Here is a 26,128-nt window from a genome sequence, read left to right as displayed (position 1 = left end):
ATTTTAGTATAACTAAAAATTATATTTTAAGTACTAAAATTATATTTTTTTTTGTCATAGGTGGTTATAACGATCAAGGTATGCAAAAACCCTAAAATGCAAAATTTGATCAGATTAAAACACTTTTCCTTATCTAGTATACATAGTACTATACAGTATAATTTTACTATATAACTTTATAGTAAGAAACTAAAATTGTTCTGGTGTCCTTCACCTCACAAAATAATTTTGAATTTAATATGTGACAGAAAATGTTATGATGAAATATTGTACTGAATCTGCTATCTAACATAGGGGGGAATATGTAAAACAAATTGTTAGGGATGTAGGATGTAGGGGATATACCGAAATGAAACGACTAGCACTAGATAGGGAATCTTGAAGAGGTCATCAAACCAGTCAAATGACTGAAGACAAAAAAAACAAAAAAAACATAGGGGACTAGTGGAGGTATCTCCTTGACAGTCATCAGTCATTGATATCAGGTGTTTATGGAAACATTGTTTATGATATTGATTTTAACAAAATGATTATTTTAGGCACTGACTAAATCTTTTACAATCTAATTTATACTTTATTTTAATTCTCACTTTATTAATTGTATTTAACTGTAGATCCCACTTAAAAAATATGCAAGGCTTACTGTTCATAGAACCACTAGTTCTATTGTTTCCCACTGCTACTTACACTGAGCTAAAATACTTTTCTTCAACCACCTGTGCAAATCTGGCTTTTCAGCCAGATTTGATACCAAAGATGATATTCAACTTTGCATATGAAATTTTCAATTTGTTAACACAGGGACTGGCTGTACATCAAATTGGCTTATAACTTTCAGAGAAAGCCTCACTTTTTTCGTATACATCTAGGTATAAAAATGATTGATATAAAGTGAACAATAACAAATTAACTCTTCTCTTGTAAAAACAATGCACTGTATATACTGCCTTTATTTGGCTCAGAACACATGGTGATTAATGACTAAAAAAAGCTATTTAACAACTGTCATGAGGAAGTCTATGGTGCTGTGAACATTCCCTATGGAGAATAATGCTTACAGCACTGTGAGACAATTATTACTACATAATATTATGCAGCAACTTAGCATATATCTTGTAAAATACATAGATTACTAACAGATAGATTCTTTTTTCAATTCTAACAGATAATATTAATAAAATATTGTAAGTGAATGTTCAGTGATAAAACTATACCACTTGTTCTAATAATAAAATATACATAGAATAAATTGGCAAGAGCTCAACAGCTCTACAAAAATAAATAAAATTTTATTGCCAGATAAGGGTATATTGAAAGGATATTAGTTCAGTCTATGCAAATGTATAATGTTTCCTTAATAAAATTTATTATATATAAGGAAAACCAAATAGTAAGCCAATTTAATCCAACTAAAATACACATAAAAATTCAAATTTAATACTATAGAAATGAATATGATCATGAAAATATTTAAATTTCAATAAAGCATACTAAGTTCTATGAGTTTCTGTATTATAAATAATTTAATAGCTCTTGAATAAAAACCTAATTATTGTAAAGAAATACAATCATTATTTAATCATAAATCCAAAGAATATTGGTACTTTCTATCTATCTATCAAGTCATAATCCTGGAATTTTCTGAGTATTTCACATAGAAGTTAAAATTACTTTACGATGCAAAACACAACTACGTAGGTTTGTAAACGTACGTTTGTAAATTTAATCTATTTAGTGTTTTAATCTAGTTTTCTATAAAGAAAGTTTTATTCAGTGACATAAACTGAAAGTTATTAACAGTATTTTTAAAAAAGTGACCATAGTTGACCTTGTTAAGGTCATAGTTGACCATAGTTAAGCAAATTAACTCAAAATATTTTTCAATAATTTAAACAAAATTATTTCTTAAATATAACAATTATATTAAAATGTAATGGAAATAAATAAAAATTAAAAAGCACTTTGAAGAAAAAAAGTTGAAAAAATGATTTATCATTTTGATAATAAATTAAAAAAATGGATGATGAAATAAATTTAGATAAATTGTCAAAGTTTTGAATTTAGAAAGAGGTTTGCATGGTTATTTAATTCTAGGAAAGATCAACTGAAAAATTAAATTTACAACATTCTTAATCTGAAGTTTTTTTTTAAGATTAGCTGACCTGGCAATGCTTTGCCATTGCTAGATTTGAGTTTATATATATATATATATATATATATATATATATATATATATATTAAATGAACACAAATGAAAGTTTGATAAAACATTAAAAACTGAACATTATGGAACTTCAAAAAATTTAACTTTTTCATTTTCCCTTCTTCCCTTTTTCTTTTCTTCCATTTTCCTCCTTTTCTCTTTCTTCCTATTTCCCTTTTTCCATTTTTAGAAAAAATATTTTTTTTCAGGTAACTAATATTTATTCTGAATATGAGCCAAATCGAATCATAAATGCAATTTCTCCAAATATCTCAACTTTACTGGGCAAAAAAACATAATATTAAAGTTCTAAAAATACTCTCAAAAAAAAGAAGATTCTATTATCTATTAAGGCATTATCTTTATCATCAGAATTATAAAATAAATCATGATTTATGGTATAAGAGAGCATTAAAAAAAAATCTAAAAAAAAACCAGAATACTTAAAATTGAGTTGATAGAATAAAAATCTAAAACTGAATCCAAAGAATGGTACAAATAATCTCCATTATAACAATTTAGAAAATTTCTCTTCAGAAGAAAGATGTAATTAATTATCTTGTAAAATTGAGAAAAAAATCATTTGCAATATCATTTATAAAGTATAAATTTAGATGAAATTGATCATAAAAAAAGTTATCAGTTACAGCTAGCTGTCAAGATAAAGAAAAAAGAATACTTTTTAAATTTATTTAAAACTGAAAAGTTTTGAAACATCAAAGTAAACCAAATTTTACAAATAAAATGTTTTCAGTTTTCACTTGCAACCCATCTTCAGTAGCTCATTAGAGTGAGGCAAGATAAAAAAACATAAAATTTGGATCGGTTTGTCATTTCAAAAGTTTATAGTTTTAAATAATATTTTGTAACTGAAGATTGTCATAAGGGTAATTAAAAAAAAATTTAAAGCAAAAAAATGTTTTTTTTTAAATTTATTTATTTCAAAGTTTATCATTTTCACTGCTGATCTATATGCGCAAAAACATAGTAATATTTAAAAAAATATTAGGTTTACAATGAACGGCAAAAAATACATCAAACTATTACCTTTATCTAATAAATTTTAAATATTTTATTACTGATGTTATAACCTTAAAATCAGTATTGATTAAAATGATCACCAAAGACATAATACCTTGGGTGTGGTATCAATAACCAATAATTTGATTAAATTTAATTTTGTTTTATAAAGAAGCATCCAATTAAAAGATGGAGTTTAATAAAATATACCTTACAAGTGTCACATAATTCTTTACATATTCAATAAAGGAAAACTATGAAGTAGACCTGCTTAGCTTGCCAAATAAATATTGAATGCAAGACCCAGTTTCAGAGAAGCAAATTGAGAACAAGAGAATGGAAGATCGACAGTAAAAAAGTTCCTCACGTTCAACTTATACTTGATTTATTCTAAGAATTTTCTCCAAAATTTGAAAATTAGGGCATGCAACTTACATTAAAAAAACTTTAATTTACTACATTAATTTATGAAAAATGCATAGTACCAAAACAATTTAAGATAAGTGATAATTTGCAAACATTAAAAAAATTCTGCTATAATCTTAAAAAGAAATATGCAGTTATGAAGTCTGTTTCAGCTCAGTAAAGATAGAAAGAATTTATTGTCATAGGTTAAATTTAGGTTATACCAAAAACAAAAAAAAAACAGTATATACTTTACACTTAAAAAAAAAAAAACAATATCAGAACAAAAATAATTTTGAATATAATGAAATACTATTTATTAATTTATTTTTTCTTGTAAGTTTAGTACATGAACTGAATGAAATGTAATTTAACTAAAATTTAATTCAAGTTTTTAAATGAAAGAATACCAAGTTTCTAATGCAGGTATCCTAAATATGAAACAGAGAACAGCTTTGAGTAACAACTTCGGCACTTCACAAATTTTTCGTCACAATTACCAAACTTGTGTGTGACATATAATAAAACTTACGACTAATAAAAGTTAATAATAAAACTAACGATTAAATTCCATATAGTTATAAGAAAGCATAGTTAGCTCTTGATTTGACATGGTTTTGTAAGAAAGAAAAATTACATTATCCCTGTGTGTGTGTGTGTGTGTGTGTGTGTGTGTGTGTGTGTGTGTGTGTGTGTGCATGTATAGATGAATTTTGTATGCTTTGGCACAGCATCAAAATCTGTCATTCCTTTATCATAATTTACTAAGAAAATTAACTCAAAATTATTAAAAATTCGATCTTAGAGTGTAAATTAACTCAAAATTATTGAATATTTGATATTATAAAGAATATTAATTCAAAATATTTTTCAAAAAATTGAAATAATAGTATTTCTTAAACACAACAATTATATTAATGAAAAAGCAATAGATTTAGAAAATATTTTGAAATGCGAAAACAGAACAAAAGAGTCTAAAAAGTTTCATGATTCAGAAACTGGCAAAAAATACTGTATATAGTCTATAGAGCTCATTAAAACTGCATATGGAAAAGCTCTCTTAGTTAATACATGGAAATTCAAATGTAATCTGCATTTGAATTATCCCTTATAGATGTTATGCATGTATCTCAGGTTCAACCAATACTAGTCTGTTACTTTTTCTGTAAGTAATGATGTTAACCATATAACCAATCCCTGAAGTAAATGGAGTAAAAGAATTACTTTTGTAGTATTGAACATCACCTGTAATATAAGTAAAAAGTGATCAAACTTTTACTTGTTAGTGATAACTTTTGGCCTATTTGAACACTTTCATATATGTATTTATTTTAATTAGATGTGAACCTTTAAATCTATGTGATAAGGGGTTGAAAATTATTTCCATCTTGATAACATATGACTTTAAAGAATAATTATAACAAAAACCTTTATGGAACTCTTATTTTAAGGATTTCCTACCAAGAAGAGTTTTTTCACACTAATAACATCTCATTTAAAGAACAAATGTGCTATCAAACCATTAATAAATATAAAATTAGAATAAAAAATAAAGCAATTTTTTTGTTTCAAATAATTTTTACTGGTGTTACTGATCAGTGCTCTATTTATGTTGATACTATTTAAAAAAAAAAAAAAAATTCAATTCTTTTTATGAAACAAGCAATCCCTTCCAGACTCAATTTTTGACAAATTTAAATACTAGTTTGATTCCCTTAATAAACAAGCTTCCATACAAAATTTCATGATTGTAAGTTAAACAATGCCCAAGAACAGAATGATCCGTTAAACGACTGATTGAGGACATCAGAATAAAGAAAAACCGTTCATGTGGACAAAAGTACTATCTAGTTTCATTTTCACTTTCTTTCCCTGTTTTCATTTCCTTCACTAACTGAAAAATAATTAATAATTTTTACTATTAGAACACAAAACTTTTGTTTTTATTAATAAAACACAAAACTGTCAACTGAAAAATTTTTGCAATCCACTTTAACAATTTAAGCCATATCTTAGCTATTTATCAACAAATGAGGTGTCATTTTATTTACAATGAAAGAATTAACATTTTATCAAACAAAATCATAATTTGATTAAACTAAAATGATTAAAATATTTAAATGGTTGCCATTTTGGAATTTTCATACTTATTTATTTTGTAGAAGTTGTTTACCAAATTTCATGAAAATATCTTGATCTGTTGTTTAGATATAAATTTTTATTGAAAAACCACAAAATGGCATACAGAGAGATAATGAAAATAGATTCCTGTCTTTCTTCTATCATTAATCTTCAAATAAACCTTTTTATTTATTTTGATGTCCTGAATCAGTCCTGTAAGTTTGATCAATTCCTTCCAGGACACTATGTACAAACATAGATATTAACATACATATTCATACATACATACATACATATATCAAACTTTTGGTACCAAGACTTTGAGAAACACAAGAATTCAGGAGAGTGGGGTATTTCTTTATCAAAAGCAATATGTTCTCTCCTGTGTACAATAACAGAAAATAAAATTAATAACTAACCTATTTAGTTATCTATAAAAATTCAGGATTTTTCAGAATTGAAGTTTATTTAATCCAAATAAAACAGTGTTTTTGACAATTGTTTTTTCAGTTTTATAAAAACAAAATATAGCTGAGGCAATATTGTGGTCACTGTGCACAATATTGTCTCAGTGACCAATATTATGCACAGACTTAACCAGTTAGGAAACACCAATGCGGTCTGACTGATATAAAAATAAAAAGAGCTTGAATAGCCATATCAGAATGTTGCCAATGGAGATACCCAAATGACATCATGGAGAAAAAGAAGAAGATTTAAGAAGATACTTAACGTACAAGAATTCAGCCACTTCAACACTGCTAACCAATGTGAGGGAATTTATCCATCAACACTAAAGTGATTTCCTCTTCTTACTAAAATGCTTCTTTTAACAACCACTTTGAAGTTAAATCTTCTGGACTAGACCAATTATTTTTTTATCAACTCAAAATTTTTTATCATTATTTTTATCAACTCACTGAGTGAGTTGAGCAAATGGCTCTTTCTAGAGCCATCCTTTTTTTTCTTCCTTTTTCCTGTTTAGCCTCTGGTAACTAGCGTTTAGATAATTCTTCAGAGGATGAATGAGGATGATATGTATGAGTGTAAATGAAGTGTAGTCTTGTACATTCTCAGTTCGACCATTCCTGAGATGTGTGGTTAATTGAAACCCAACCACCAAAGAACACCGGTATCCACGATCTAGTATTCAAATCCGTGTAAAAATAACTGGTTCTAGAGCCATCCTACTAAGTTGATACCACACTGCCTTAGCCTCCACTGCTGAACATCCCAGAAGTTGATGAGTTTCCAAGTAGCTCTTTTCAGAACTATAAATTTTCAATATGCCTCTTATCAGACTCAAAAGTGCAATAAAAAAAATTAATAAAATCTGAATGATCAAAACTATTAAATAAATGCTGCTACGTAAAAGCTGGCCTATTTCTGTAGTTATCCATATAAATTATAAATGGTACAATGAAGTTAAAAAGGTATTTTTATTCACAAAGGTATAATAAAATACATTTCCATTGAAAATAAAATCTCAGTATTATGAACTTTAATATTTACCAGTTTGTTATAAGTGGTTTAAAAATAAATTAAATTAAGAAATATTTTCTGAAAACTTAAGAAAACTTAATAATAAGAGAACAGGATTTATAGTCACTCAGGTGAATTGATCTTCAAATGTAATTCATTTATTTCAGTTTGAGAAAGGTCAAAAGTCAAGAAGCAGGAACCCTATTCTTCTTTACAACCTCAATCTCTTTAATTTACTAACTTATAATGTTAAGCTAAAATTGATCAATAAACATTACTGCTTGCATATAATACTTTTTTTAATCACTCGCAGTATTTTTTTTCAATTAAAATAAAATTTTACATTAAAAGCCATTTTTTTTAAATTTAACAATCTTTTGTTTACCACAGTATAAAAATGATTTTCTTGTAATTTGATTGCTCCCATCACCAAAATGGAATTTCATAATAATATAGGAAGTTGAGATTTGTCAGTCATACAGTTAGTCAATTGGACAGATTTGGTTAAAAAAAAAAGCTGCTAATAATATAAATAACTTATCTTTGCTGATACTTACACACAGCTCAAAATTTAATCTCCCATATCAACAAAAAAGTTCAAAATTATATTTTTAATCTTATTTAGTTATTTAATGAAAACCCCATGGAAAGGAGCATTAATTTGTTATTTTACACTACCTAAAATACTGTTTCTTATAGATTTGATTTAATGTGAAGTATCTGAGATACAAGCAATACTAGTATGTTAAATTCTCTATGAGTAATGATGTTACTATATAATCAGTTCCTGTAGTGAATGGAGTAAACATATCACTATTTATTGAACAACATTTACACTTTGGTAAGTACATTAATATTACAATATATTTAACTCAGTTAAAAAGGCAATAAAAAAACCTGTTCACTCACACTTTACATCAAAATGTGTCAAATCCATTCTACAGGTTAAAACAAAGAAAAAATTTTGTTAAAATATTGATCAAATTTTTTTTGAATTTCTAGTTATAATTGGTAAAAGATTTTTCACATATCTATATAAAATATAAAGGCTAATTTAATACAGTACTGCATTTCTGTGGGCACCAATTACAGGACAAATCTAATCCTTTAAATGTAATTTGACATGAAGAATTAAAAAAAATTGAGGGCCTAAGTTATACCTCCACTATCAATTGGCATATTCTGTTTTTATAAAACAACTGTTAATTTTTATTAAACAACTAACAAAAACACTCATTTTTGTTTGGAGTAAATAAACTTTGCAAATTGGCAATAAACTTAATAAACTACAAATTTTTTTCATAACTCCTTGTATGTCTCAGAGACTCAAAATAAACTGACAACACTCTCTTTTTTTCTGTTTAGTTTCTGGAACCACTGTAAGGTATTACTTCACAAGATGATATGTATGAATGTAAATGAAGTTTAGTCTTGTATGAGCTCGAGTTGACCATTCCTGACATGTGTGGTTAATTGAAACCCAACCATGAAAGATCGTCAGCCTTCATGGTACAAGTGGTAGCATCTTGGCCTTTCATTCACAGGTCCTGAGTTTGAATCCCAGTCAGGCATGGCATTTTCACATGCTACTTGTCATTCATCTCATCCTTTGAAGCAATACCTAACAATGGTTCTGGAGGTTAAAAAAAAAAAACATGAGAGATCACTGGTACCTATGGTGTAGTATTCAAATCTATATAAAAGTGACTGACTGCCTTTACTAGAATTTGAACCTTAAAACGTTTGACTTTGAAATCAGCTTATTTGTGATGATGAGTTCACCACTAGATCAACCCAGTGGGTTAAATAAACTAACAACAAAATCAATTTCTATATTAACTAACTAATTTATCGAGCATGGTACTGCTGATATGTTAAATAAATAATATTAACAATTAATGAAATCCATCTTACCAGCACTGTTATGAACTCAAGATCTTTCAGCTTACTTGAAAGCCATCATCAGGAGATAAAATTATTGCATTAAAATTAAACATTTTAAAGATCACAGTTAAAATGTAATAGTCCTACCAGTATATTTAATCGAAGGAATATTCCTTCGAGAAGGAGATACTGAAGGAGATATTCCTTCAGTATACTGGTAGGACCAGACAGTCATGACAGTTTTAAATTTTAACTGTGATCTTTTAAATTTTAACTTTAATTAGTAATTTCATTTCCTGATGATGGCTTTTAAGTAAGCCGAAAGATCTTGAGTTCATATCAATGTGGTGGTAGTGGATTTCATTGATTGTTAATATTATTCTATATTAACCGTCATATCTATAATCATTGCAAGTAGCTTGATAGATTCACAAGTCATTTCCATAAATTACTTAGCCGCCTCCAAGAGTAACAATCATTGCTTACCAGGCAAAGTGAGGAATAGAGTGGTTTCCTGTAAAGATTATAAGAAATGTTTCTTCTTGTGTTTCAAGAGTAAAGTGGATTCCTGTTGCCTTATTCATTGAGCCAAATGTTTGCTGATATCAGCAAACCAAGTTCACCAAAATGCAGGTAATATTCATCCTTATAAGTGACACTTTCTTTCTATTCAGCACACATACTACATTCAGGCTATGTAGTGAATATCATTACTCTCAGAGAAAAACTCTAATGGAAGTCTTTTATGCTTAGGTTTTTTACATGAATAAGTCATTAGAAACACTAGCATGAATAGAATAAAACAAGATATTATTGTATTATTTTCTATTGAGAAATAAACATCACCTCCATTCAGTAAAGGGAGAATAAAATCTGTAGAGTAGGACTAAATTTAATTTTGAGCTAATTGATTTAAATAAAGTAAATAACAAACAAATAAATTTAAAAAAAAACATTAAATTTGATTAAACAGGAAACAGAATAAAAAGTAAAGAAATTATTTAATCAACACTGATAATTAGTCTACAAGGTCTGTTCAGAAAATAACCAAACTTTATTTTTTTAATCTTTATTATTAATTTTACAGATTACTGATCCTTGTCTACTTCAAAGTACTCCCCCCCCTCCTATTCATATACTTTTCCCAGTGGTGTTTCCACTTCTGCAGTCCTCACTCGATGTTCTTTCTGCTGTTCAGTCATCAAACTTTGCTGCAACTCGATTGTTGATTTTCTGAACGTGGGTGTCATCAGTTGAAGTCCTCCCTGGTCGAGGGTCACCTTTAAATTGACCATTTTTTAATTGTGAAAACCATTCATAACATTGTACACGACCCTGAGCATCATCTGTGAGCTTGTTTCAAAAGTTGACACATTTCTGTGAAAGTTTTCCCCAGTTTCACACAAACCTTTATGTTGTATCGTTGCTCTCCTGAAAAACACACATTACAAAAATCGCTACTAACATTAAACATATTGCACTGAAATAGCAATAATATGAAAACTAAACAAGATAGCAACAATCCAAGAACATGTGGTTACAAAGATTGTGCGGAACATAATGCTGCCAACCACACGTCACTAAATATCTCTGTTGGCACGCAATTAAAAACGTTCGGTTATTTTCTGAACAGACCTCGTATTTGTAATTATTTAATTATTTTGCTTTATAAAACCAAAATAAGCTTTTTAAAAAAATCACTAAAAACAGAGTATTACACATTCATTGTTCCTACATATTTTAGGTATATTGAAAACCTAAATAATTTACAGCTGACAATGCTCCAGTATAATTTATAATGAAATATATTTGCTAATACAAATTTATTTACAGTATCTAAAATAAATTCAAATCAAACAATAACTGATTAACAATTAATTTAATTTATAATGTAGCAATCCACATTTAAATGCAGTGATTGCATTAATTATTACATTGGACAGACTGGATGTACCTTAATCATTCAAAGTCACTTGCTAGATCATCCATGCAGAAAGAGAACATTTAGACACTATACACAACAGAATCAAACTTTTTTAAATCATCTCATAGAAACAGATACACAAACAAAGAACTTATTAACCATAGAATTTACAAGGCACATAAAAACCAAGATCTCAACAAACTTGAACATTATTAAATTTAGTAACACACTAAATGTGATAAAAGTAACAACTCGTTAAACAAACATAACATATTGAAAATATTACTTGATTGTATATTAAAGGATTTCCTAATTTTTTAAGATGGTATTAACCCATCATTCCAGAAACTCAACTTAAGAAAGCACTAATAATTATTACCTCCATTAGTTACTTTAGAAGAACAAATTCTATTAATTTGAAAATTAATCTTTTATAATTTTTAGTAATTTTAAAATGTCATAATTTATCATGCTTTTCAATGAATTTAAAAAATGGTCTTTTAAATATGACTTTAAAAAATATTTTGTTTACTTGTATAAGATTATGTAGACAAAAGCATTTATTTATAACTAGCAGACCCGGCAATACTTTTAGCTATTGCTAGATTTGAATATATATATAGATTACATTAACATAATTGAAAGTTTGATAGAACATTAACAAAATGAACATTATGAAACTTCACAAATCTTTAACCTTCCCTTTTACCCTTTCTCCTGTTTCCTCCTTTCCCCTTTCAATTTCCCCTTTCCCCATTTTCATTTCACCACGTCCCCTTCTCCATTCCCCATTTCCTTTCCTTCCTTCATTTATATTTCCCTTTCCACCTTCCTCTTCCCCTCACCTTTTCTTTTTTCTCCTTTCCCCTTTACATTTTCTTTTCCCCGTTTTTTTATTTTTTATTTTTTCCATTTTCCCCTTCTTCCCTTTTACCTTTTTCGATTTTCCCTTTCCCGATTTTCCTTATTTCCCTTTTCCCCCGCGCGTTAATCGGTCCAGTAGTTTCTTAGTCTATAGTGGACGCACATATCGGAAACATTGAAGTGGAATCGTAAAGTATTTCGTATAGCGTGTGTTGCTTTTACGTCCAACAGATAGCGCTGTTTTTAAAAAAAAATATGTTTTTACCTGTCACAGGTGTGACATCTTGGGTATATAAATAATAGGTATATAAAAACACGCTCGTATTCGAATTCAACGTTGTGTCAAAATTTCAAAGCAATCGGTAAAGAACTTTCGGAGATTTCAGATTTTGAACAAACATTTACAGTTTTATCTATGTTAGATTACGTTATTTATAGTTAGTAACGTAAAAATTAGGTAATAAAAATATCGTAGTCATGGATAATTAATAAATCGACATTGATCAAAGTAATTGACAGCAAAAAAAGTGTCCTTTCTTTAGGAATGTCATTTAGGATTAGGAATGGAATATCATTTAGGAAAAAAGCGAATAGATTTTAAAGAATAAATTTTCTTAATAATTCAAATAAAAATATTGCAAATATATTTTTTTTCCTTTTAGAATGCACACGATAATAAAGGAGGTAATTATTAACTGAAAATTAATTAAACCTATCTTTATTTTTAAAATATCTACATAAAACACACACATATACACAAATTAGTGCCACGGTAAATTTGAAGGTCAAGGCTTGAAAATGTTAACAACGTTAGAAACATGCAAATTTTATATCAGCTTGAAATATTATTTCTTGTACAGCAACGTGGTAAACTATTATGAACACACTGTTTCTTAGGTACTAATAAAATACTATTACAACTGCAATACTGAAAACGCCGTAAAACAATATCAGCAAATGAAGGTAACTTCAGGTATAGTTGAATTGTGTTGTGGTAAAGTTAATTTTTTATTTTTATTATTATTTTACATATTGCATTCAAAGAAAAATGTTTTACAGCTGTATTTAATCTTTAAACATTTTATAAACTGCTGCGCTTACGTTTCGCGTGACACAACACTTACAAATCGGCATGCAAAGCATTCACTATCAGAATATTTTAATTCTTAAAATTGTAAACATTACTAATTTGCCTCTTTGGAAAATTATTATTATTTAAAAAAAGCATTATTATATTTGCCTTTCATATTTAGAAAATGTAAAATAAATTAAATAAACGTAAATGTGATATTAAATTAATAAATTGTGATAATAAGTTAATTGTAAATTTCAATTGAAGTGGTAGAATTTTAATTTCACTTATTTGTTAATATTTGAGCATAATGATAAAACATTTATGAATTATCGGAATATCTTGAAATTTATCCATTAAACTCCAGATATTATTTACAGGGTCAGAATTTTTATTTTTGGCTAACACCGTTAAAAACAACTGACTTTAACGCAAACAATTTTTGATAAAGCTTCATGTTAATGTTAACGTCAAGAAATCGTTGGTGTGTGTTTCATCAAACTATAAAAAAATCTTGCTCTTTATTAATTTAAATTACTTTATTTTGTGTAAAATAAAAATTAGCAAATGAAAAGGAACCATAAAAAACAGAAATTTCAACGGCTCACAAACGGCTGTTTTAAAATTAGTGAAAACTTTTTTTTATTTACAATCAAATATAGAAAAAAATTATAATATATTTTATAAAGGTATCGTACCAACTAGCAAGAAATATTTACTTATCGTAATTAAATAATGAATTTTTGTTGCACTATTAATTTTAATAGAGAAAATGGCTTATTATGGCTTTCTGGTTAACTTTAAAATTACAAGCAATAAGTTAAAAAAATAATTTAGAACATAGGTTAGATATAAGTTGTTATATTTTAAAAAATGTTGCGTAAGAATGAGTGGGAAAATATAAATTAACTGTCCCACAAAATACATTATTCAGCAAGTACATTATGTCAATTCAATTAAAATATATGTATGTTTTTGACGAGTTATAGAACAAGTCAGGTTGGCCGAGTGGTCTAAGGCGCCAGATTTAAGCTCTGGTTCCCAAACGGGAGCGTGGGTTCGAACCCCACACCTGACAGAATTTTTTTTAAATTTTCTTCGATTAATTTAATATTAGTAGATAATTGTTGTAATTACTTTTTATTAAAATATGACTTGTAGTTTTTAAATGTTTTTTTACAGTTTTTAGTAATTTGTAATGATTTCCTTAGTTGATTGTGGAAAAGAATAATATTTATTTAATGACTAAATAAAATAGTAATATACAGAATTTAGTCAAGAATCTTCTGGTTTGCAATTAAATTAAATCTTATATTACACTAACCATGTATTTATTCAAATACATTTATTATTTGTGTGTGTGTGTGTGTGTTTGTTTGTTTGTTTCTCTCTCTCGCTCTCTCACGAGGATGTGCATTTAGTTAATTATTTTGATTACTAAAATAACTGCCTTATTTAATTTTTTCTGTTATTGCCTGTACTTTAATTACAATGATTAAAAATTTATTAAATATTTTATTTCATTACTTGGTATTCAATTTATTACATTTTTATTGTTATTTGTTTCTTCTGACTAAAAGATCGTTGTACAACAAAATGTACTTGTTTAAAGAAATCATTTTTTAATTATATTAAAAAAATAAAAATAAATAAATAAAACAAATATAAAAGCTAGCAAATTTATAGAGGTTAGTATTTCTAAAATTAGAATAAGATTTAGCATATTCTAATAATACATTAAGATATAGATGATTAAAATTCCTCAATAAAATTTAATTTCAATTTAAAATAAAAATGTTATGTTCAGAGTTTCAAACTTAAAAATGTTTAACTTCCTGTTAAACATTTGTTGTTGTATTTTTTATTTATATATCATTTGATGTAACCAGTTGAAATGTGAAAATTAGACCTCTGCATTAAAGCAATTATTATTTTGTATCACTGGTGGCCATATTTCTTTATTTCTTAAAATTACCACTAAGAGTATTGCATTCCATTAAAACAACTGGCCACAATCATCACTAGGCACTTTACATGGCTGTTTGTTCTGTTGAAATTAATATTTATAAAACGAAATTTGTTATTTTTTGTAGATTTTTAACAGCTCAAGGATGAATTTCTATTTTGGTACCACCAAGATCAAAAGATCATCTGAATAACTTTTGTAGAATTTTTTCTTTTGAAGAAAAAAGTAAATTTTTCTTTGTGAAAAGTAAATCATCTATATATATAAAAATCAATATTTGTTTGTCTGTCTGTTCCAACTTAACTCGAGATCTACCGGACAGATTTGTCTAAAATTTTGCACACCTACACTTTGAAGCCCTGCGGTGAACATAGGCTAATTTTTTTGGACCTCCGACGTAACGAAATTTTATAACAAAATTTAAAACACTTTATTTCTACCTTAAAGCTTATTTAATTTTCAAAATGACTTTGAGTTTTAAGAAAAATTTAATTTTTAGCTAACATTTTTTTGAATTGATTAATTTTGAAAAGGGCTGTGGTTTTAACGTACCGTTATTCCTAAGTTTCAATTGATTTAGCGCACATGCATATGTAATTTTTACGAATCATTCATTTACAATTTTTTACAGCTGTTTAAAAACATAAATAAATAGCTGCTTTTGTTTATCATGTGTGTGTTACTAATTTAAAGTGTGTAAAGTATTTAACTGCGATCTTTTAAATTCTCTAATCTTTTTTCAAAACATCATACCATGCCTAAAAGACATTCTTCAATCGGGAGAAATACAAAAAAAACTATGTATGATGAAAACTATCTGTGCGGTAGAGACTGAAGACGAAAGACAGTCAAGATTGGAAAGCGACCGATTACACACAGCCCAATCCTGTTCGATTGAAACAACTGAGCAACGGGAAATGCGATATGCCACCGTTACTGTATGTGTGACTGACTGCACCTGCCTCCGGTTACATGACTAATAAATATAAAATAAAAAGATTTACCACCACGGGAAACGTAAGTAACCATATAGCGCGAGTGAAGCTGCGACTGGGAGCTAGAATGCTGTAAAATAAGTCACATTCAAGAAACTACAAGAAGAAAATATTTCAGTACGGAGAAGCACTTGTAGATTACATAAAAGTTATTGTTGGTAGAAACTAGTTTCTATCAGATATGCGGTGTGGACATTTAATATGAGATTAAAAAAATAAAACATAATTCATACCAGTGATGCTTTCTTTGAAAAAAGAACTAAATACTGATATTTAATATTTCCATCCAGTAATTTTAATAATAATAACATTAATTTCATGAGACATTGCATATTTAATGAAAATGATTAATCACAATGTTATTAAAAATACTATTTTTCCCCCTTTTTGCAGAAAGAATACATTTTCAGAACTGCTGACCAACCCCAAGCTAGCTTTATTGTGCTGTAAGTTATCACCATACGATGTTTTCTTCATGAAACACCATCTACATAACATTTCAATAATTTACAACTAATCAGTAACTCTGAAATTTTGTATTTTATTTAAATTGAAGAACAAGATCCCTAAAAAATGTTTTGATGAATGATTCTCATTAAATATGCAAATGACTTGTGAATGTTGCCATTTTTAATGAATTATTAATTTAAACTGAATAATATTACATTCAAATAAAAATTGAAAATCATTAGTGAATTAGATCATGCTAGCGGACAATATTTGACTGTAACAACATATGAACAACTTTTTCATAAATGTCATTCCGATATAGGAACATCCAATAATACCTTGGGAATACAAATTAAATTGTTAAATGTTTTATTCAGCATTTTTAAATCACCAGAGCGACACAATTTACAGTTTTAAACTCTCAAACATCATGTTTTTGTTCTTTTTTTTTGTTTAAAAAAATTAAATCCAATAAAGTATAAAAAAAAACAAACTACTTTGTAATATAAATACATTTGACAACTCTTCATTAAAATGTGTTAATAAATTTTTATTATATTGTATTTCTAGCAAAAAATAAATTTTCCCTATTAATATACATTTCTGTATAACTAAATGTGATGTATATGTTACAGTCAAAGGCCGATTTACAGTCATTCCTAGATTTGACTATTCAAACCTGCAGATCGACCAAGCTTCGTAGTCAAAGCTGAAAACAGATCTTCTCTTTCGGCCTTTGGCTAAAATGCTTTTACGCAATCCTACAGGAAAATAAAATGCCGTACAAAACGATAAGTGTTGTCATTTTGTAGTTTCATTTCCAAACTACTAACACTTCAAATCTCATTGACCTTCGGCCTTTTATTTTCAGTCGGTTAATATTGTTACGGAATCGAGTAAGCCTGCTACTCAAATTTGGGGAACCCAGAAACCACAGTCCTCTGCTGACATTTCGTTTTTCTGAAAAAAACCCATGAAAATGTGCTAGTAAATCGTTTGATGTGTAATACGTTGCCACGTCTTGTTTAGTTAAAGGTGGCATTCAAATAACTGCATTTATTTCTACTTAATAAGAATAATGTAATAATAATAATATTTTTGGGGGGGGGGAGGTGGAAATGCATTTATGCAACGAGGGTCGGGCTCCTATTGGTGGTTTTATCCAACCGCCATCAGCAGATTTCCGATTAAAACCACTCCCCTTTCTACCAGGACTCAACCTGGAACCGTTTAATACATTACTTCAGGCCGTGTCCTATCCTAGCCTGAGAAGGCCACTACCTAATTTTCAGGACTATCCAAGTCGTCCTTCTTGGACCTGAGAATGCTCCCGACGAATCGTGCTACACTCTCCCAGCTGCTCAGGTCACGGAGCATCATCGCAACCACGTTGTGGGGACTTATTACTCCGAGATCCGCTTCTAGTATCCCTCGATCTGCCGTTCACCGAGCACATTTGTAAAAGGTGTGCTCGGCGTCGTCCCGTACATCGAGGCAATTGAGGCAGTCGGCGGACAGCGCTTTCCCTATGGCATAAAGGCAAGCACGGAAGTATCTATAACCCATTAAAAACTGGGTCACGTAGTACTCCACCTCTCCATGCCGCTGCTGTGTTCTCGGTTTGATCAGAGGTATAAGCCTTGCGGTCCATCGACCTCTGGCTTCGTGGTCCCAAGTGTCTTGCCAGGCGAGGAACGTGCGAGTCCGTTCCTCCTCAGCGATGGTCTCCCGGTTTTCGCCTGCCCGTCGCCTCCTGTAGACCGCCTGGCGCTCCCTTGCCAAAAGAGCAATGGGTATAACGTCGGTGACCACCAGCACGGCAGGATCGAAATAATAATAATAATAATAATTATATAATATTAAGTACCATAATAAAATTGTTTAATAGACGACTCGAAACAAAAAATAAGAAGTTACCTAACTGGCATGTTATTTTAAGAAATAACATGCATTCCATGATAGGTTTATAAGAAGCAATGAGAAGTGAAGTGGTTTCCCGAGCTAAATATTCTATATAGTTCGTCATGCTAAGCCCATCGAAATGAACTTGATATTCAGCTCTACATATAACACTTTTATACTTTACCGTACTACCGTAGGAACTGACTATATAACCAACATCACTACTTTCATAAAAAGAAAATCTTATTAGTGCTTCTTGTATCGAAGGTTCTTTACGGTTACAGTTTATTCAAACTATTAAGCGATAATTTGTAAAACAAATATAAAAATAAAGAGTTGTATATGTTATGACTGTAAGTAGAGTTGGGGCATATTAATAAATATCAAGTAAGCGACGTATTATATCATCAGATCCTGTAATAATTAGGGTATATTAAATTTAAAAAAAATTAAAAGTTATTCTAACCTTTTTTTAATAAAGGTAGTTTCTTCTTTAAAATTAAAATTGTCTCAAAATTACTGAATATTTGTCACAGTTAGAGCGTAGTACTTTAGTAAATGGATTCGGAATAAGATATCACTGTTGCGCACAGAAAATGTACTACGGCTGAAGATGAAGGGTGTTATTTGCATGAATGAACCGAGCGAGCTTTGCGAGCGGTTAGAAGAGGACTAAAACGTGACTTTAGGCGAGGGAAGAGATAAAAAGGGGGCGGTAAGAGATGCGAAGAGGTAAGTTGAAATATAAAAAGAGAGATCACCGCTACGAGCGGCACACGCCGACAGTCTCGGTGCGAGAAAGGATGTGTGTCATTGAGACAAACGCAAGCCACCTGAGTGTATATTGATCGTGAAGTTAAGCGGGGGGTGGTATCCTAGGCGACCACCAAGCTAGCGCCCGGAGATCTGCACTGCCCTCACCTACACGAAACGTGCACCTCGGTTCTTCCTCAACGACCGTTCCTCAAAGTATTAACTATATCGCAACACTTATGTAAATTAATCATTTTATAGATGTGTAATTAATTTAACTCTTAATGAGTTATACTTTCCTTCTATTTATAATAAATAAAAATTAAACATATGTAAGATTAGTTAACCCGTGCTGACATTACGTCAGTTGCGGATACAAAGAGATCACGAATCTCTGAGAAGATCTAAATATCTGAATTCTGAATAAGTTTGTTTTCTTATCGAAAGCGAAAATATACTTCTGTAAATTTGAATCAGATATCTCTACGTCGTCAACGTTTGGGTTTATCGTGAGAAAATTTATCGTGTATTGTATAAATTTATAACGATCTATATAAATTACATAAACTCTAGGATCTAAGCATCTGATAACTAGTTATCAATAGAATTTTATGTTTTGATAATAATTGCGCATATTTCTTTCAAATACATTTTTGAAAGGTTAACGTTTTTATACAGGTTGAAATTGTTCAACGCTCACAACTAAATATTAATTTTCTTAAAAAACAATTAACGACTAAAATTCATTATAACTAAAGATTACAACACACATTTGTTTAAATTTACAATTATGTAAAAAAAAACTGATAGGTACATTTATAATTTTATTTTCCCGTCTAGATAACGATAGAGCCGAACTATAGGTATAGAAGGGAAAGTATTGTAATCGGTCCAATTTTGGCATATGCGGTTTTCATCGGATCTTGACATCTTGACACTTAAGGAACCCAAAAAACCGAATGTAAATTTTCTGGATGTTAATGTTCGTATGTACGTAGCCTCTAAAACACCTTATATCTCCATAACTACTTGACCGATTTTGAGCAAACTTTGTCAGATTACTTCTATATAAAAGGCGGACATTGATGCCATTAAATTTTCAACTTAAAAGGCCAAAGGTGGGAGGCTGTAGAGCAAGGTCACCCTCAGTATCTCGAGATTTCGCCTAATTAAGGTCATATTTTTATTAGTCACATTTGTTAATAATAAAAAAATAACAATATTTGTAAAAAAAACTTTGCAAAATCGCACTCCAACCCCAAAAAATACTGTTGTAGTCATCTGCTATGTTGTGACGTCACAGGTGAGTGGTAGAGTTAAATAAATGAATAATATTTAAAGTGTAAAAGGTCCGGTTGGGTCTCGAACTCGATCGCCCGGTCGACTCGGAACCTGGTGCGTTAAGCCTCGCAGCTACACCGGTCTGCCGATTGTACAAGTGAAATTTGTTCTATGTAAGTTGTGAAATTACATTAATTTAGTTAATGTTTATTGTCACCGCTAGTACCGCCACACACGCGCGAATTAAATACGGTATGCGCGCGCGCTTTAGTTAGAATCACTGAATTAAATAAGTATAAAAATATTATATTTAAATAAAATGATAAATATTATAAATTATGTTATGTGTATTAAGCTGTGCATCAGAAAACCCCCACAGTTGTAGGACTTTCCTGGAATGCGGCTTTAGCTGTGTGACGGAAAATTCATATAACTGTGTTGACAGCTTTTTTATTAATAATTATTTATCCGTTCAATAATTGAAGTAATTAATAATTAGTGTCTAGTTTATAATAAAGTATTTCGCCTGAAAGATGGTGAAATATGATCCAGAATTTTATCTTAAATTTGCGTCGTTAATAAAAATCATCCTTGTTTGTTTGAATACAGAATCTCCGGATTACAGCAAAAGAAATTTCAACCCTTCCCTTTCATTTTCCTCAAATACAGACGTTACCAATATTTGTTTATATTTTAAAGTTAAACCATCATCACCAAAAGAAACAACGAATTTTTTTCTTATTTTCACGCCATTAGAAACAAAACGAAAAATCGTTACGCAATGCTGTTTTACACATTTTACACAAAAACGTTTTATGAATCTGATGGTATAATTAAATTGTTTCTACCTTTTCTTTTTTGATAATAAAGTTAAAGTAGTATGGGGTTTAGTCTAGTTAGATTATACGTACATATATAGATATGTACCTATAAATGAGGATCACACACACACACACACACACACACACACACACACACACACACACACACACACACACACACACACACACACACACACTTGTTTACGTACGTATACTCTAGGTTTTAAATAATTACAAAAATTAAATAAATAAATGTTTAATTGTTCTCTACTGCCTGTACTACCAAACTGGATGATATTATTTTAATCAGGTTTCTTTTTTACCAAATACTTAAGGAAAAAACGAGACTCAGCACAGTTGGAATGCTTCACAGTCAAGGCATACGCTGATTGGCTATTCAATCTGAAGCCGGGTGTTGTCTAGACAACGATTCAAAACTTACGCTGATTGGATAAGCAATATGTAGGCAGGTATTCTTGTCTAACCCACTGAGTCGGTGTAGTGGTAAACGCGTCTTCCCAAATCAGCTGATTTCGAAGTGGAGAGTTCTAAAGTTCAAATCCTAGTAAAAACAATCACTTTTATACGGATTTGAATAATAGATCGTGGATACCGGTGTTCTTTGGTGGTTGGGTTTCAATTAACCACACATCTCAGAAGTGGTCGACCTGAGTGAGACTGTACAAGACCACACTTCATTTACACTCAAACAGATCATCTGCATTAATCCTTTGAAGTAATACCTGATGGTGATTCCGGAGGCTAAACGGAAAAAGAGAATGAAAAATAAAGTATTCATGTTTGGGCTATGTGAATTTAGAAATATCTGCGCCGTGAAAAAAATACAAAAGTAACAAGAGATCGCTGTAAAACTATTAACTGTGTCGCGTCTGCTATTGTTTATTAAAAACTGAAAACCTAGGATAAAAACATAATGTAAAGATTAAAAATGAATTTATATATATAAATAAGGAAAGTATGAACCGTGCTGTCAACACAAAATTCTTATAAACTTATAAAACAACGCTCAATTTGGTAATTATTTAGTTGAGATGCCTCACCCCGAAATCCTAAAAAAAAACATATCAAATTCATTCAAAATTAATATTTATTCATTTAATGATGTATTTTGGGTGTCGGAAAATAGAAAATTAGTAAAAATTTACATAGTGATACAAATAACATATAACACAATGAAAATCGAAAAAAATACCTATATCATAATGAAACATTATATTTAAAGATATAAACATGAAAATAAATAATATAATCTAACTAATCTACGCTCGCTTCGCTCGCTAACCTTGACGAATCAACAGTACTGTTTTGATTATAAAATAAACAAATAATTCATAAAAGATTAAATAAAATAAATAAAAAAAAGTAATTTATTTTATACATATATATATATATATATATATATATATATATATAACCTCTAGCCTTCACTTTCTTAGTAACGGTTTAAAAACAGTCTCAGAGTTAATCTCATTAATAAACTCCACTCTCATCAATCAGCAGGCCGGTCAGTATCGGCTATCCATTCACTCCAGCTGTTTTCAAGCTCTCTCCCTTTCAGTTTCCGGTGTAATTAATAGTTGTGTTTCCGGTATAATTAATAATTTCCAGTTCATCTAACTCTTGTTGCCTATTATATTATTTAATATTGCTTCTTCCAAATGTTTATTAATTACTGAAGAAAAAACTCTCGTAAATATGTCATTATTAATCAGATCGCGTAATTTATATATATTAGGATAAGTATTTATCCTAATCAGTGAATTATAACCTTATGTACAGGTATAGATAAAGCATTGGAATACAAAGCTATGGTGATAAGGTGTAAAAGCTAAGAGTTATATCTGAAAATTTTATTAACCAACAGTTATTATTTACCAACAGTTTATAAAAAATTCCGAAGAAAATGCATTTGCATTGGAATACATATATGTAATTTCCAATAATCTTTCTTTATATCTGTTTATAGTGAAGCATTCTACTCTCAGAGATATTCCAAGCGTAGTGAAAAACTAACCAAAATTTGATAAGGAATAAAATAAACGATTTGCTTGGAGTTAACAGTTTAATAATTATGTGTGAGGCGTGTTTTTAAAGTAAGGTCCGTTTTTAAATACAAACAAAATTGAAAAATATGAACAAACTTTGTTACTTACGCATAAAAATTACATTTATTTACTAATTTTCTCATACAACACTTTTTCATAACATTTCAGTACCTTCTTCAAAGAATTCTGACACCAGTAATTTAAATCATGTAATAGAATTAACAATGACACCATTTTTCAATTCATCGTCATTGTCAAAGATTTGTAATGCCAGCCACTGTTTAGATGAAGAGAAAGAAAATAATCTCTGGGAGCAAAGTCTGAGCTATAGGGTTGATGAATGACAGTTTTCAAATTAATTAATTTTCCCAATTGCTTCACTGTCTTATTTGCCGTATGTCGTCGGAAATTGTCATGAAAAAAAATATCAACCGGGATTTTGTTTTTTCTGTTCGTTTTATTTTGTTTTTATTTATTTATTATTTTTTTTTTATAAATTTTCTAAGATTGTTAAACGTTTTCTTAAGATCCATTTATCCAACTCTATAGAGTTGGATAATATAAAAATTTATCTTTCGGAACCAATGAAAATAAGTACACTTATGATATACCGTTGAAAATCTCTCACTGAGGCCTTTTTACTGCAGTAAAGAAAAACTTCAAAATCCAAATTTTTTTGGATTTTGGGCTTCTTTGAACACATTTGGTCTAGTTGATTGCAATCAAAAGAAGAGGTGCACAACTAGGTGTTACGGCAGTGGTAAATTCAAAATTTCAACATCCTACGGCTAATCGTTTTTGAGTTACGCTAGATACATACGTACGTAGAGACGTCACGCCGAAACTAGTCAAAATGGATTCAGAGATGATCAAAGTAGATATTTCCGTTGAAATCTGAAAACCGAAATTTTTCGGGATAACAAAACTTCCTTTACTTTGTATAAGGAAGTAAAAAAAAAAAAATGTATATATATAAAACTTAACAACTTAATATAAAACTTTGTTTTGCTTTTTACTCTCAGCTAGAATTACTATATCATCAGCAAATCGTAGCATGTTTATCTTTTCACCTTGTACTGTTACTCCGGATCTAAATTGTTCTTTAACACCATTAACAACTGCTAGTTCTATGTAAAGATTAACAAGTAACGGGGATAGGGAACATCCTTGTCGGACTCCCTTTTTTATTACGGCTTCTTTCTTATGTTCTTCAATTGGATACAACAATCTACCCCATCATAAGAATGAATAGATGAAGTGAATTATTGCAAATATCTTAAAACCTGCATAAATAAAAATACTTTATTATATATAATTTAAAACTACAGCTTTGAACTATTTTTCAACAGTCACCATTTAAATACAAGCATTTGTCAAAGCGTTTCATTAATTTAGAAATACCTTCTTTATAAAATTCAGCTGCCTAGGTACCTAGACAACCTTTCACCGCATTTTCAAGTTCGATCGAAATGCTGTGACGCAAGCAGCTACTTCAGCAGTCTTCTGTGAAAACCCACCGAGTTGGTCTAGTGGTGAACGCATCTTCCCAAATCAGCTGATTTGGTAGTCAAAAGTTCCAGCGTTCAAGTCCTAGTAAAGGCAGTTATTTTTATACGGATTTAGAGCGTGGATACCGGTGTTCTTTGATGGTTAGGTTTCAATTAACCACACATCTCAGGAATGGTCGACCTGAGTCTGTACAAGACTATACTTCATTTACACTCATACATATCATCCTCATTCATCCACTGAAATAATATTTGAACGGTATATAAACTTAGGTGTCCCATTCAGAACAAATGTCGCGGTATGCTGTCATCCGGTGTATTTTTTTTGCATGACATCCTCACAGTACTCGAAGAACTCAAAAACTTCTGAATCAATTCCAATGGGATGTTTTTGATCATCTTCCTTACAGCTCGGACTTGGCGCCGAGTGATTTTCATGTCTTCACTTACACGAAGAAATGGATTGTTTCGCAGCATTTTGATGACGCCGACGAACTTCAAAATGCTGTGAAAGGTTGGCTAAGTACCTAGGCGACTGGATTTTATGAAGTAGGTATTTGTAAATTAATGAAACGCTATGAGGAATGGTTTAATTTAAATGGAGATTATATTGAAAAATAGTTAAAAGCTATAGTTTTAAGTTGTATATAAGAAAATATTTATATCTATGCAACGTTTTATTTACAGCTAAACGGAGGCTACTTTCCGAATCGCCCTCGTATATTATTTTTTAATTCTCTCTCTCTCACTCTTTCTCTCTCTCTCTTGCCCTCCCTATTGATTGATTAATGTTTAACTATTTGCAACTGTGAAATAATTCACGGTAAAAAAAATTAAAAATTTTATTCAGTTTTTTTTTAATGATGGTTAATGAAGCGTTTTTGAGTTAATGAAAAAGAAGTGTACTGAAATTTTAAGGCTAATAGTCTGATATTTCTTACTGCTTATAAAACTATGAAAAATAATTTTATTAAATATTTCATTCTATTTAAAAAAAAATTCTTTAATGAACAAAGAAGGGTTATACTGACTGAGCCAGTCAGGGAGAGGTGAAGACGATAAGTCAGTTTTCGTAAAAACTTTTTTTTGTCTTCAGTCATTTGACTGGTTTGATGCAGCTCTCCAAGATTCTAGTGCTAGTCGTTTCATTTCGGTATACCCCCTACATCATACATAGCTAACAATTTGTTTTACATATTCCAAACATTGCCTGTCTGCACAAGTTTTTTCTTCTACCTGTCCCTCCAATATTAAAGCGATTATTCCAGGATGCCTTAATATTTGGTCTATAAGTCTGTCTCTTCTTTTAACTATGTTTTTCCAAATGCTTCTTTCTTCATCTATATGCTGCTACACCTCTTCATTTGTCACTTTATCCACCCGTCTGATTTTTAACATTCTCCTATAGCAC

At 29.7% G+C, this 26,128-nt stretch overlaps 1 protein-coding gene and 1 non-coding gene across 2 annotated transcripts in view; one reads left to right on the top strand and one right to left on the bottom strand.

The window, feature by feature from the left end:
* LOC142327928 (uncharacterized) overlaps positions 1-26,128 on the bottom strand; it is a 140,846-nt gene that overhangs the window by 18,676 nt on the left and 96,042 nt on the right. The window lies entirely within an intron of this gene.
* On the top strand, positions 13,970-14,053 carry TRNAL-UAA (transfer RNA leucine (anticodon UAA)). The gene has a single exon. It is a non-coding gene; the product is annotated as a tRNA-Leu (tRNA).

Source organism: Lycorma delicatula, chromosome 7 (assembly GCF_047948215.1).
Source record: "Lycorma delicatula isolate Av1 chromosome 7, ASM4794821v1, whole genome shotgun sequence".
Taxonomy (NCBI): Eukaryota; Metazoa; Arthropoda; class Insecta; order Hemiptera; family Fulgoridae; genus Lycorma; species Lycorma delicatula.
The sequence above is the reverse complement of the archived record's forward strand: the minus strand, read 5'-3'. Positions and strand labels throughout refer to the sequence as shown.